At 44.0% G+C, this 13722-nt stretch overlaps 1 long non-coding RNA gene across 1 annotated transcript in view; it reads right to left on the bottom strand.

The window, feature by feature from the left end:
* Window positions 1-13722, bottom strand: part of LOC138580424 (uncharacterized) — a 273817-nt gene that overhangs the window by 95505 nt on the left and 164590 nt on the right. Inside the window, exon 2 of the long non-coding RNA XR_011304251.1 lies at window positions 9112-9294. This is a non-coding gene — a long non-coding RNA (uncharacterized lncRNA). The remainder of the gene's footprint in view (window positions 1-9111; window positions 9295-13722) is intronic.

Genomic DNA, 13722 nt, shown 5'->3' with positions numbered 1-13722 from the left:
AATATGAGCATGTAAGAACAGCAGGAAACTTGAAGGGAGTCATAAAGATATGGACCCCAAAGATATATTTCTTCAAGCTTCTATGTGTGGATCCAGAGGAGGAAGTAAAAGTGGACCCAGAGGATGAAGTAAAGGCGGATATCAAGGAAGAAGTGAAAGTGGTTGATGAATCGCCCAGAGGGGGGAGTGTAGAGGAGGTCCCAAGCACGACTCGCGCTCCAACCATCCATTTTGAAGTACCAGGAATGTTCACACCGAAATATGTGACGTACGATGAGCAAATAAACCAGCAGAGAGCTGCAGCAAAAGAACAGCACCTGTTGAAGTACTGACACCTAAGAAAACCTGGACAGTAAGCTAACCATTGAGAAAACCATATCGACAAATGAGACAGAATGAAGATTGTCAGAATACAGTCCCTGAAGAAGCTAAAAAGATACTTAAGGAAGACGAATGGTGACATCGCAGGAACCCGGACTGACTCACATATAGAAGATATGACGACCTGTGAATGAAGAAAAGAAACAAAGCACCATGGACAAGTGACATCCTCAACCTAAAATGAAATAATCGATGTCTGAAATTATGCAACATGTGCGATGAAGATATTCAGTTAGTTTAAACGTGTACATATGCATCGAACCGCAAGAAGCAATAATTTGTGAGGCTTTCTTATGCTTAGTAGTAAAATAGATTGCAGCAAGCGCCACCTATAGATATCTACCTCAAAAGGAACACTTTATATAAGTATACTTCCACTATGCACAAGAACAGAATCAATCAAAGGCTACTAAAGATCTCAAGAGGAGAGCTCCACAGCAAACAAATCGAGAATTAAAGACAGAGAGAAACTCAGACGAGTGCAAATCATGCCAAGAAGCCAAGGTCGTATCGGCTGAAATAGACCAACAGTGGATATAATTGATGAAAAGAAGAACAGAGTATCCTGTTCAGAAAGGTCAAGATAAGCCACAGATGTCAGATGGCTGGCAGAATTAAATCAAATACTCAAATTGCATGAAGAATGAGACAATTTCACGGTGTCGGAATCACTTGACCAGCTGAGCGAGAAGGGATGAAACTTTCACACCTACACATGGACTTGTGCCATGCACAGATGTCTTAACTCTTCCAGACCAAGAAGCAGTCTTGAGGCCAGCCACAAGGAAATAATTGACACATGACCACTGAGGTGATGAGTGATTGTAGCAATAATTGGAGGGAAGCTGGGGGTGCAGACAAACTCCCTGCACCTGGCCAGCTATTCTGCACACTGCTAAGCAAGTGGAAAAGTATGAGTGGGGTTGTTGCCAACCCAATCATAGTGGACCAAGTAATCTAGGGTCCTATAGTTAGTAGAACCAATGAGATGTCGTACTTTTAGTGATGTTTATAGTAGCCATTTTAAAGGAAGGGCTTAGATGCCCCACTTGACAGTGTTTATCCAATCCCCACTCCCCGTTACCACATACAGATATAGCACCTATATTAAAGTTACCTTCCTAGAACCAATAGAATTGCATGCCAGGTTTTAAGCGTTACACGTCAGTGATGACGAGTTTTTAGTATAAATGATGTGTTTTTTCTGAAATTAATTGGAGTTGAAGCCAGAAGGAAGATCGAGCGAATGCTGATATTCATGAACTGCACGTTTTGTGTACTTGTCATTAAACAGACTCCCTTTGCCAAACTATCGAGTTGTCATTATTGATTTGATGCTAGAGTATTAATCTGCATCCCCATCCATCTCACAGGTGCTGCTGCTCATCTTAAAGTGCTGTTGGGACACCTCTAGTTCTATGGGCCGTCTGGGGTCCCAGTGCACAGACTCGTGCTGGGAAAGCTCGAGCGTGTGCTGTGCTCTGGAGTCCCGCCTTGTCCTGTGCTCAAAACATGGGGAAGGGAGACCCCCGACTACCACATCCTGACTTATCATTTGTGAACACCTCTTTCTTTCTTGTGAATCTTATCAGACTCTTTTTGTATTTAGTTGTAAGGATTGGCGACAGTTTTTTTTTTAGTATAGGCCCTTTTCTTTGACAAGACACCACTAGGACTGCCTTATTATTATTTGATGGTCACAGCTTGCTCCCATCTAAGATTTAGGTTTAGATTAGGCGTCTTTCCAACCTATCTATACAGTTTAATAAACACCCTTGAACTGTGATCACTTGTGGATTTCATTACTGTTACCACAATGAGTTCCTTACACACCCTGATTTCCTCAGTGCGGCAGAATTCCTTGTAAGCAAGGTATTCCCATGATGGGGGGTGTGCAAGATCTTACGATCCCACAACATGCTTCACTTTGTAAATGAAGTGTTCAAGCACATCACAACTCTGCTGGGGATTAAGCACAAGTTTTCTTGTGCATATCACCCACAAACGAATGGGGTTTCTGAGCGCCTCAATGGCTTGCCCAAGGATAAGATTGCAAAAATAAAGACAGATCTGAAAAAGGGATGGCTCTATTGCCTAGAGGCTAAGAAGAGGTGAGTGTGCATAACCAAATCTTATGTACCTTGTTACTTGCTTGTATACTTTTTACTTTCTCTCCTTCGGGTGCACACCCACTGATAATGTGCCTCTGTGAAATGGCACTACAATGATAATGGAAAAGAAGACCTTGGCTGTGTAGGCTGCACTCCCGAAAACCACACTTGTGTGGTATGATTAGTAATTTTTTATTTAGTAAATAATACAGTACCAATATCTTCATTCAAATAATTCTAATCTTGGTTTAATTTTTCAGTCAATATTAAATAAATGATCTCATGTGTTTGCAGATGCAGCAAATTGAAGGCCCATGCATTTCAGATTTTATCGTCCTTCTTTAGAGCCAGTATCTTGTGTGCCAACATTATAGTGATCCATAAAACCAAAAATTGCAATGAGATAAATTCACCAGAAATTGATAGAAACGATGAGTAAATCACATATTAAGCCCCATAGTCAAACATGTACCACATAGCAATTTGCCAGCATTCACAAATGGTGTAATCATTTTTATACAACATCCCATTGAATATGTTCCAAACATCACATTATAGTAAAATTTAAAGAATGACATATTTTCATAACATAAATCTCATGCCACAAAGTACATAACCATGACATATATATGTAATATTTTGTGTATACCCAGCGTTGTAAAACAAACGTAAAAATGAAAGAAAAAAGAGAAACAAAGAAGACATTTTCATCATTCAGTTCCCTATACATAACGGCCATCTTCAGTAACTGTAAAAAAGTACTAATCGACCACTGACCTGATGCTGCTATCCAAAATACAAAATCTGTTGAGCTGAGCAGTGGTAAAAAATGTATGTTACGTAATTGTATGCCAAATCGTATGGTGGAGGAAATGTACACTATTCTCTAATAGCTCTTACCTATTCTGTACTCGGTTTATACAATCGCATGACTGTCTTCGCGTTCCACATTCCGAAATCACTCGGATCGAGCGTTTTCCTAATATAAGATCAGTAAACTGCCTGAAATCAAGCAATGGTCCATACTTTAGGTAACAATCTCTAAGTATTACACATGCATTAGATAAACTCCATTGCCTACCCGTCACATTGCTTACCCATTGCATTGTTTGCATTGCGCAATCAGCCCGCATCTGACCACCATTTAACCCCTTATGAGGTGGTGACAGGGTGACGCCTGTGTCTACCACTTGCTCCTCCCACTAGAGCATTGACGGATGCCCAAAACGTGGCAACTGTACTTTGAAATGTAATGTATGAATATCTCGCTTCGATGATGGCTAGTGCCTCTTTATATCTCAACAGCTCGACGCAAGGCTTGGGCGGTCGAAGAATGGTGATGAAGAAAACACACTAGTAGAGACACACAAACTCCTACAGGCACCTCTTCTGTATCTCAGCGACTGGGTATTGCTAAAAAATGTCACGAGGGCATGGCACAAAACTTGTTTTCTAGGCCTGTATACTGTAGAGCAGGAAACTGACAAGGCAGTTAAGTTGATAGGGAGGAAAGCCTGGAACCATCTCAGAGACGTCAAGCCCTGCAGAGTTGAGACTGCACAAGCCCAACTCGCAGACAATACAGAACAAGAAGAAGAACCACAGCTACAGATCCAGACACGGTCAAGAACTAGAGCTATACAGGAAAATATTGAAAGCTAGATTAGCCACACTGGGCCTCATTACAAGTGAGGTGGAACGGGTTAACGGGACCCGCTAAAGGAGGCAGACCCATTAAACCCGTTCCGCCTCATTACAAGGTCCCCTCGAGGGACCCGGTAAGTAACGCCTGGTCAAACCAGGCGTGCTTACCGGGTCCCGCGAGGGGAAGATGGAGCAAACAACGGGCCGCTCGTAATCGGCCCGTTGTTTTCTCCCTCCCCATTCCCATTCAGCCCTATGGGGGCTGAAATGGGAATGGGGAAGGTCTGGACCCAGGTTCTTGGAGGGAGGAATTACCGGGCCCTCCAAACTCGGAATGGCCCGGTAATTCCCCATTCTGGGAACCTGGACCCAATTTTTGCGGCAGCCATGCCGCCAATAGCGGCATGGCTACCGCCAAAATCGTAATGAGGCCCACTGTCTTTTCCTTGTGCTAGGTAATCGTTGTGAACTTTAAGGAACGCTTATGAGTTTACAGCAATCTTCAGACAAATGATATACGCAAACATTTTCTTTTATGCTTTCATCCTCCACATAGCTCAGACCTATCCAACATTGACAAAAGGAGATACACCTGTCATTACATTGCTCAATAACCGAAATGTATACTCTGTTTGAGACCGATTGTTTCTTGCTGCATTAGCTCAGTACTAACGTAGGAGAGCTTGATTACCTTAATAAGTGATAATTATGAACTTTAAGAATTTTGGTAAACATATGTGTGGAATCCTGGTACAATACAGGGGACGTACCGTTCTACAAGATATTGAGGTTACAGCCAAAATTATTGTTTTCATTTTCTGCATTCTGCTGTCTCTACCTCTTTACCCTCTCTTTGCATTACAAACGGTTATTTTGTCTGTCTCTCTCTCTCTCTCTATCTCTCTCTCTCTCACTCACACACACACACACACCCCTCCCCCCCTATGGTCACAACCCAAGTTCCCGCTATTGCTGATGTCACCCCCGAGCAAGTCACCACTGCTGCCTGAGAAGTAAAAAGACTCAGGCGAAGTGCAGATGTAGATTTTGAACATGTAAATGCCTAATTGGTCAATTCAGCCCACGTATCCAATAATGTATGGTATCAGCAAATGGTCAAGGTAGGCAATGCTAAGCGTGTTCTCTAATCCCCTACGCCATGAGTGCTTCCAGTGCATTCATAGCCACAGAGGTTCCAGTAGCCAGAGCACAGTGCCTCATGCACCTAGCGCTCTGCACCACAAGAAGCCGATTTCAAGGGAAATGGGCCACGCTGCGATGGCTGTCACAGAAAACTTTCCCTTATGAAGACAGTTATATAAAGACTCAGGCAATGATAGATGACTATTGGAGTTCAGAGAAGGCAATTCAATATTTTCCAGACAGCCCAAACAAAGGAAAAGCCAGCATAGTGCCTCAAAAGGGGCTGCAATGTTCAACGACAGGGAAAAAAGAGATAGCAGGACTACCAGGATGCTGGGAGAGACCTCAGTTGCTGGCCTACGGACAAGTGTATACGGGAGAAGGGTGGATGGAGGGGATGATGGGTAGAAAAGCACATGCACCCCTAACAGTTCCAGTAGAAGTAGTACAGAAGGAAAACAACAACTGTCTCAAGGAATGCATGGCAAGTGCCAAGCTGCTCACATGCGCAGAAAATGAAGCTGGTCATACAACAGTTATACCACTCGAGAGTGCTTCCTTGTGTTTCCAGAATGATGGTCCTGTAAAGGTTGGGGAAAATAAGGGTTGCAAGCGGACATCGAAGATACTGGGAATGAAGGTCGGTGCAGCAGTAATAATCGACCACTACTGGGCCTGAGGGTCCAAGGCCTACATGCAACTACCACCTGACTGGCAAGGAATATGCCCCTTAGTACAGCTGAACAGAGCAGCTTTAGTAGAGACGTGAAAAGACATAAAAGCAGAAGGGTTCCCCAAAATGGATGCACACCAGAGGAAGAAGAGATCTGTGGAGCTGACAAGAGTAAAAGAGGGAACTACGTGTCATCTAAGATGGAAGACACACTGAATACAATACCACCAGAGCACAGACTGTTCAGCAGAACTGAAAAGTTATTCATGTCAGGAGTTCAAGCCAATGTGAATGCTAAATGGCTCCAGATTACCAGGTGGGAACTGTTGCAGACTATAAACTTGATGGTAAAAGGCTTTAACACCATCAAGGAAGAACTGAGAGCCGTCAGACTGATGATCCTACAGAACAGATATGTTCTGGATCTCCTCACAGCCAGGAGGGAGGCGTGTGCACAAATATTGTGCTTTCTTGATGCACCTACATAACCTCCCATGACAGAGAGAATAGGACACTCATAGAAGCAATAATGCTGTTATCAGCTCTGCATACCACGATGGCAGTGATAACCAACCCACTAGGAGAACATGAAGATTGGCTGTCTATCTTTTCCTGGATATCAACGTGGTTGGCAAGTGGACTGAAAGTACTCCTAGGCACTCTAGTACTGGTACTACTGCTGGCATTTTATGTTATTAGAGTAGCTATAGCACAGTGTAAGAAGACCACTGAAGACGATAGGGATGAAAATCATGCTAGATGTAGAAACAAAAGCAGATGAGGAGACACGGACATTTGAAGTACTACAATCACACATGAAGCAATGCCCTCTGTTCCCACAAGGCACCAAATTTATATTTCCCCTGGATACATGCAATTACGTGGGTAAATTGGTGTGGTGTAGTCTCAATAGAGAATGCTGCTATATGACTTGGAGTTTAGATGAACAAGTGAACTACCACGGTCACTTGTGAAGAGTGGAGAAAGTATGGATCCCAAAACCACATCGGAGCATAGAGAACGGACAAGGTAGTTTGGTTGAATTATCGACCAGAGGGGGGATTGACGAGGGAGACCTAAATGTAGCCCTTGTTACGCCCACCACACTCATTACAGAGGCAGAGAAATGAACAGTGCACATTGTTCATGGCCCCATCTCTTTCATCATCGATGTACCGCAGGTGTGAGAAGCGCTATTCATTCAGACAGCCATTCAGCCCATACCCTAATAACGTCGCTGAGGACATAGGCTTACAGCCAATGGAGCAGGTCGACTGATGGAGACCATGCAGAAGCTAATGATGTCACAACTGAACTATGACACAGATGCGTTAGAAATTAAGCACATATGCATCCCTAGACATGAAGAACATGCTTATGACTAAGATAGAGGACGTACAAGCATCTTTTGCTGAGCAGAAACCCGCAAGCCCCATACACATAAACATGAATTGCTACCAGACGCTAAAAGCAACTAACATGGATGGCCATGTAAATTAAAATGGAGACCATGAGCACATTTTAAGTGAATGGGAGATGTTGAGAGCATTCGGGAATACAGAGAGAGGGGCAGACGTGACCATTTAGCAGAGACGTGCAGACTATGTTTACAGTGCTGTACCTGTGCACAGCCTTGCCAAAGACCCCGAAAGGGACAAGTTTCATATTAGCAGACCAACTAGGACACCTGAATGAGCAAAAGCCAAACATCCTCACAAATACAGATAGGAGAAAGTCAATTGTGTGGTCCCTGCACACGTGATCGAGAACTGAGCAACAAAGCCTATTCATTCGAGCTAGACAGGGGCAGTTCTTCCCACCCAACTGAAAGAAAGAAATACAAGGTTCAAAGCTTACATGTTCTGTCTCAGGGCCTAGAGGATTAGAGATGGTAACTTCTCGGGAACATGCAGCACCTTCGGGGTCGTTCTCACTACCTTAAAAAGTTGCACTTAGCTGGTAACTTTCTACAGCGCCAAGGCTGAGAAGACACTTTTTGACCAATTCTTCCTCACCTTTCATGTTAAGCTCACACTTTGTTGCACAGCCCAATTGCATACACTAACCTGAGATATCATAGTCGCAGCATTTAGAGGGTGGTCGCAGGAAGAGCCACCAGATATGCTCATCCAATCCCTAAACTAATACCCTCTACATCCTATACATAGTTGACCTTGCTAACCAATCCCTCTCCATGGTAGGTTTTCATGATCTATCATTATTTTGTGATGTCATACAGTAACAAAATGGGCTGACAAGCTGAGCTCGTTGGAAGAAGTCATGGAGAATTGCTGTATTGTCCATTGCTGAACCCCTGCATGAGAGCTCTCTAGTAAAGCAGTTGTGTGGGGGCGGTAATTCCCAATTCACCATGGCCCTTCCCCATTCCTTTTTTTGCCCCCACAGGGCTCAATGGGAATGGGGAAGGTGGTAATTACGGTACCGCAAATTGCGGTACCGTATTTACCTCCTAGGTCCCTTTGCGGGTCCCGTCCTTAATAGCTGGTAAAACCAGCCGTTAAGGTAGGGTCCCTCAAAGGGACCTCGTAGTAAGGCGGTAAGGGTTTACCGGCACTGGTACCCTTACGGGTACCGGTAAACCCTCACCGACATCCGTGTAATGAGGCCCACTGTGATACAAGAATTCTCAAATCAATTTGTCATACTCTTGAAATGGGTGAACTGCTACTGTGTATTAATCGCTCACTATTTTAGTGTTGTTTAATTTTAATTACTGCTATATGAATGAAAAATTTATAAAGAGATCTTTTTAAAAAGAAGTGGGAGATACTTCTATCTGTAAGCAAATTCTCACATCACCTTAGGTAAGCTACTTACAAGGAGTGATTTGTCCATAGAGTCGCTAAGGAATTTTGTCTCACCTGTTTTTAGCGAGCAACTGAATGGGGTGATGTGGGAGATCATACATTTATTCATTCATAGCTTTATTTTGGCTAGTATCATAAAAGCATACAGAAGCATTTATTAAAATATTGTCCAACATTAATGTATTCATTACATATGCCCTTACAACATCTATTCAAATTCATGAAATATCCATTTTAAATCACATCCAATAAGCAATACCTTATAGAGCTCTCCTTATATGTGGCACGGCAAAGTCCAAGCTAGATTACACAAGAATGTTTTAATACATACCCTGTTGTAGAGAATCACAGTAAATTACATTTTTGAAACGTCTTGCTGCGATCAAAGTCTTTCTTTAGGAAAGTAGTAATGGCATCAATGACAACAGAGGTATCATTAGTCTTGAATAAAGTGCTAGCATCTCTCCTGTGCCTGGTTCCAAATGCGTTCAATGCTGGTTTGAGCCACTTGGTTCTACAAAGGGCAAGAAAATAAAAAAGCCTTCATTTTCATCTCAGGTTTAGAGGAATGGGCATTTAGATGACCGTTCCATGCCCCAATGCCCTTTCAATTTAGCAAGTGGAAAAATGCCCAATCGAAGCTTTGTAGACAAGGTTTTCCTATATTTCTCACCCACGAGAAATCAACAAACTTCTCCAGGCCTACAGAATGTTTTAGTGATAAATGTGTGGAAGATACAGACTGGGAACAACATGTATCCATCGGAAAACCCATTCATTAAGCAGGGAAATTAAAATTGCCTTTGAAGTAGTTACCTGTTTACAGAGACCATCCCAAAAAGACTGAAGCCCTAATTCAGGAAACATCTTTTTTGCCAAATGTAAACCATGGCAATGTCTTGCCTCCTTCTCACTCAATGCATCGCAGAGCCCCTCTGTATAACCTTATCATTCATTAGCATTGCACAGTTTCAACCAGTATAAAAGTGGTTTCAACATTTATCAAACTTAAACACTATAATACACAATTGCAAATGAAGTGGGATGGAGGGGGCACTGCACGGAAGGCCCATGGTCTTCTTCTCACCAATGTGGGTGTTTAGGCAGTTGGAATAACCTAGACCTTGGCTCCAAACATAGCTCGTGGAATATAGCCTGCACCGCGTAGACTTCCAGCGCATGGGATAGTATGGCCTTCAAATTCACAACCTCCCCCATCTCTTCTTGCTAGAGGCGCATCCTTCTTTTTTATTTGTGATGACAAGTTTAAACTTCTATGTAGACGAATCCGAAGGTAATCACATGTCTGAACACTTTGCAGTACCACAATGTTCAAAATAAGCTTGGTGTGATTGTACTGGGCGAGTTGTATGGCATATCATAGTTTTAGTTTTAGAAATACTTATTGGCCGACCTTTCTCCTGGCATTTGAGAAACTTAGTGCACGCTAATAGCATAGCCAATAATTAGCATGGGAAAGGCGCTGCCGTAGTGGTATTAACTGGCCATTGATAGTAGCAGGTGCAAAAAGGTGCCAATACCTGGCCATCTAATAGCAGTGCCTGGCAAATGCCTAATACTTATACAGAAGCCAAAACTGTTGGCTTTGTCAATGCTTAATATTAACAGAACTTCAGTGAAAGATGGGCATAGCGATTATAAATCTAGTGGCTGGAGGCAGACCTGGTAAGACATTTTTATTACACCACTAGCGTGTTTACAGCACCAATTACGTCATTGACATTTACAATGCTCTCTTTCTAAATACTCTCCATCTAGAGTCCTCCACTTGTCCTCTTCCAACTCCCTGCGGATGACCCGCTTTCACAAACAGATTTGGGGGAAGATCTTTATCCTCTGCGGGTGCCTCCCTCTGGAACAGCCTCCCTGCCTCTCTCAGTCTTGGGACTGAGCACCTTAAGTTCCGGAAAACTCCTCAAGACCTTCCTCTTCTCTTCCTCCTTCTCTCTCCCTCTCCCCTGCAAACCTCCGTTTTTTTCTCTCCACCCTCCTTCCCCTCCGTAACTCTGTTCCGTTTTTGCTGACTGGTTGCCTAGTTTCACCACCAGAGCCTTACAGGTCCCAGGATCCCCCACCAGTCTTTACATTTGCCTCTGGGCCGCTGCACTTTGTTCAGCATTACTGCACTTTCAGCTTACGCTCCATGAGCGGGGCAACCTCTCTCTGCACTTAACCCAGGGCCCTGCTGGACTGGACTTGTTTGTTTTCCCCCACACCCTTCGTCTTTACGCACGCATGACCTAATTGTACTAGGACTTGTTAAGTTTGTCTGTCCTGTTTGCCCCCCACCCCCCACCTTTTTGTGCCCCCCCCCACATAACTGGGTCGCAACTGTAACATTTCCTGCACTTGCACTAGGAGAAATGCCGTCAGGCCTAGTATGCTAGTTTTTTCTTGTAAAGCATTCGGAAACTTCAAGGCCTAAGAATGTTGACTGTATTCCCTTTCTCCCTTCTCACCTTGAAGCACTCCACCTGTGTATAAGCACTGTATAAATAAACAATTACAATTACAACTCTCAGAAGACTGCTTTGAAAAACACTAGCAGGCCCTTTGAATGCAAAGTTTGATGGTAAGGCTTGCTTAAAGCGAGCTCAAAGAGTTCCCATGTGCCAGTGTTTTAGGCATGGAGGGGCAGGAACTGGGTGGGAATGTCCATAGGGATTAGCATTACCATGAGCAGTCAATAGGTGGGCAAATAACCAAAAAAACTACAAGCTGTGTATCCATCCTCATATGCCATTTCTCCCTATCTGTGCTCTAATGCAATAGTTACGGCTTATAGCCTTTGTGCTCCATTGTTGCAGCATAGTACACGTCAGGCTTATTCTAAAGTGATTAAAAGGAACCCATGCAGCAGAGTAAAGGCAATAGGCAAACGCGTGTTGTCCAGTTGTTTTGGACTTCACCTCACTTGATCCCTCCCCTTTGGATATGCTGGCTAGGGCTGATGTGAGATGTAGTCCAAACGGTCTGGAAAGCCAAAGGCTGCAGAACCGTAGGGAAGAAATGGGGGCGTTACTGGCACTGGTCATATTATGCTAGAGGGATTTATAGTGAGCCCTTGGAGCCTGGGGTGGAAGCCAGGCAACAGTTGGGTGTACCCCTACATCACAGGAGCTTTCTACTGCACCTGTGCCTGTGCCTCCCTTTATCCAAGCCATTTGGTTAGAAAAAGCACAGGGAGAGTTCTCCTCCCTCTTTTACAGGCCTAATTTGAGAGTAAATATGGCAGAATACTCTACAAACCTCCAGACATGCCAAGCTAGTATTACATCTCAGCGTCACACAAAATGCCGCCTGAAAGTGCTGGAAGGTATTCCCTCAGAGGTTTTGCAAAGATATATCTGTCCCTGTTATTATTGACTTCCATGGTTGGTCCCTGTCTCCTTATGCATGGTGTGATGTCATAAATGGAATGTTATGCGAGTGTCTGGAATGTTTGAAGTTGAATGTGATTCCAGAAGAACTCAGGAGAAGAGACAATGGTGGTCATTCCGTGTTTGGAGGTAACCATGGCTGCCTCCAAACCCGGGTCCGGTCTGGCTGAATGGGGACTTACCGGGTCATTCTGACCTTGGAGGACCCGGTAAGTCCCCATTCAGTAAACCATTCCCCAGTCCCATTTGAGCCCCCATCGGGCTCAATGGGAATGGGGAAGGCGCTAATTATGGTCCCGTAAATAGCGGGCCCGTTATTAGCGCCCGGGTCCCTTAGTGAGACCCGCAAAGGACGCGTGGTAAAACCACACGTCCTTTGCGGGTCCCGCTAAGGGACCTCGGAATAGGGCAGTAAGGATTTACCGGCACCGGCATCCTTACCGGTGCCGGTAAACCCTTACCGCCCAACTCGGAATGAGGCCCAAGGTACATGTGTGATAAAGAGGAGGAATGAGACTGCTGGGGGGTGCAGAAGAAAGTGACAGATTAAGAAAAAAAAGGGGACGCACTGCCCCCACATGTTTGAGCCCCACCACCCAGGGGAAGATAAAAGGCACAGCATAGGTGCCAGTAAGCTCATCGCGGGGGTGCACACCCAAGGACCCAGGGTGTAGGGAGACACCAGAGAGCAATGTGTGAGAATGTTGTAGTTGTTTTCCCTGATCCCACAGGTTGCACAACCTCCCAGAGCAACCCATGAGAGGTTACTTCCATGAGCGTGACTGTGACATTTGGGGCGCACAGTGATTTTTCTCATCAATGGGTGTACAGTGCGGAAGGAATCCACTTCGAAAATGTGTAGAAAAGTGTCTTTCGGAAACTGCTTCCTAGAGCAAAACTAAATAAAGAAGTGTTAACATATTTCTACTGCACAATATGTACATTTAATTAGGGAAACTAGCCTGATATTACAGTTTTAATGCTGTGTAACGTGTTGCATGATCCATTAACATTTCACCACCCTTGTATTTTGAATACATTAGATTTGTATGAGGTGCATTTGTTTGGCAGAAATGTGAACATTTTTCTTTAGCGCCACCGGTAGCTGAAGGTTGCTGTGGGTTTGTTTATGTACAATATGCACCACAATGTTATTAGCATGCCTTACATCTGGATTTTGATGAGGTGCCTCATGCGGTGCTCTGTACACATGTTTGGATGTTTCGTTAGAATGTACTGGATTCAAAATGTTGAGGACTTGCTGTGTGTGTGTTGCTGATAAGTCTCATGAGTTGTTGTGTGCTCTTGTTAGCAGGTTTAGCTGGAATGTGCTAGATTTAACCCCTTGAGGATTTTCAGCTTTAGGGCTGCTCACACTAGCAACATGGTTTTAAAGCCTAATGTTAATGTGTGGATGTTAAGCCCAGTCGTGCTAGTGTAACCTTTTGAGGATTTTCAGCATTAGTGTTGCTCAAAACCAGCAACATGGACTTTTAGAACAGCAAGTTAAATGCACTGTCATGGCTACATGTGTAATGGGA

Source organism: Ambystoma mexicanum, chromosome 3p, assembly GCF_040938575.1.
Source record: "Ambystoma mexicanum isolate Mex_15411 chromosome 3p, UKY_AmexF1_1, whole genome shotgun sequence".
Taxonomy (NCBI): Eukaryota; Metazoa; Chordata; class Amphibia; order Caudata; family Ambystomatidae; genus Ambystoma; species Ambystoma mexicanum.
Note: the sequence above shows the minus strand (reverse complement) of the source record. Positions and strands in the feature narration are given on the sequence as shown.